This window comes from Lepus europaeus, chromosome 9, assembly GCF_033115175.1.
Source record: "Lepus europaeus isolate LE1 chromosome 9, mLepTim1.pri, whole genome shotgun sequence".
NCBI classification, from domain to species: Eukaryota; Metazoa; Chordata; class Mammalia; order Lagomorpha; family Leporidae; genus Lepus; species Lepus europaeus.
The window spans coordinates 24,603,207-24,605,026 of NC_084835.1; positions in this window are offsets into that span (position 1 = coordinate 24,603,207).

Here is a 1,820-nt window from a genome sequence, read left to right on the forward strand (position 1 = left end):
TGAATTCTTTGTTGTGGGAAGACAAGAATCCTGCAATTTCTCCGGTAACAGTCTGCCTTTCAAATGAATGAGAGATACCTGGGGCAGATTGATAGGGCAGATCTATATCTGGAGTTAGAGAAAACGGAGCTTAGGACATCTTCCCTGCCTAGACAGTATGTCCGCGGGCAGCTGCTTCACCAGATAATGGCAGCCACTTCTCAAGGTTAATATCGGGGGTCTGCTTTCCTTGTCTGTGGCCTGATTTCTTCGATGAGAGTTCATAGTCAGGAACCAAGGGATGTCTGTGCATCAGTTCAAAATGTGGAATATTGAGAGGTTTTTTTGGAAGGGCCCTCATATGGAACAGGGCCAAAGGGAGTAGTGCGGTCCAAGTGGAGCTCGAGCGAGAGCTTAGAGCATTGAGAGTACAGTTAACCCTTTCTACTTTTCCTGAGAATCGAGGATATAAAGGATGTGGAGACAGCAAGGGATGTCAAGCGCCTTGGTAAGCAGCTGAGTTACCTGGGGTGTAAATTCGGGGCCCTTGTCTGACTGGAGAGAGCCGGGGACCCTGAAGCGGGGCGTAATCTCCTGTAGTAGGATGTTGGAAACTGCTAGTGGCCGTTTGTTCATAGTTGGGAAGGCCTCCACCCACCCAGAGATGGTACCTACCAGTACCAGGAGATGGTGAAAGTGCTGCTCCCTGGGCATACGGACGAAGTCGCCCTGACAGTCAGAGGCTGGCAGGTGTCCTCTGGCCCCATGGGAAGGGAAGGGCGGAGGATGGAGGTTTGAGTTAGGGTTTGCTCTTTGACATGGAGAACAAGAAGGCTGAGTTACTGAAGATATTTGGTATCTTCTGGTGAGAGGAATGTTACCTACCGGAGCGTGAGACAGAGTAGTGGAAAGCAAAATAGCAAGGTTTATTAGGGTAAGAACGGATGGGCACCTCTCCAGACAGAACCTGAGAGAGAGTGCACGGTTTACATTTAGCCCGGGGGTTTTTAAGGGAATAGGTCTTGCCTTCCTGCCTCTTCTCCTTCTCCTCCTGGAACAAAGGACTTTTTGGATGTAAATACGACAAATTCCTTTCTGAGTTTTCCCCCTGAAGTTATCAGGCAGGGGAAGCCTGGCTGGCATCCCCCCCCCTCCCACTTAGAGGAAGAATAGTTATCGGGTAGAAGGGGCAGGATCTGGACAGAATGTTTGAAGTGCAGACACTGGGCTGCACCTGGAAGGTTACTGGGATGACTTTGAGATGCTAATGCTGCACCTGGATGCCAATGCCTTAGGCCTTTGTCACACACACACAAGCTCATTTCTGACTTCCTACCTAACAAGGAAGAGATTGTTTGACAAACAATAATAAAGAAATTGCCGGCCAGCACTGTGGCTCAATAGGCTAATCCTCCGCCTAGGCACCGGCACTCTGGGTTCTGTCCCGGTTGCCCCTGTTCCAGGCCAGCTCTCTGCTGTGACCCGGGAGTGCAGTGGAGGATGGCCCAAGTGCTTGAGCCCTGCACCCGCATGGGAGACCAGGAGAAGCACCTGGCTCCTGCCTTCAGATCAGCGTGGTGCACCGGTTGCAGCGGCCATTGGAGGGTGAACCAACGGCAGAGGAAGACCTTTCTCTCTGTCTCTCTCTCACTGTCCACTCTGCCTGTTAAAAAGAAACATTGCCGTGAAACAGCTGGTAGAGATAGAGTAAGAGAACCTGAGTCGTGGGCTGTTGAGAGAGCTGGTCTTGAGGGTGGTTTTCTAGTATAGCAGGTGGAGTGGAGGACAAACTGGAAGAAAGAGGACAGTGCCACCCGATGGGCTGCCCGGTCTGCCCTGCA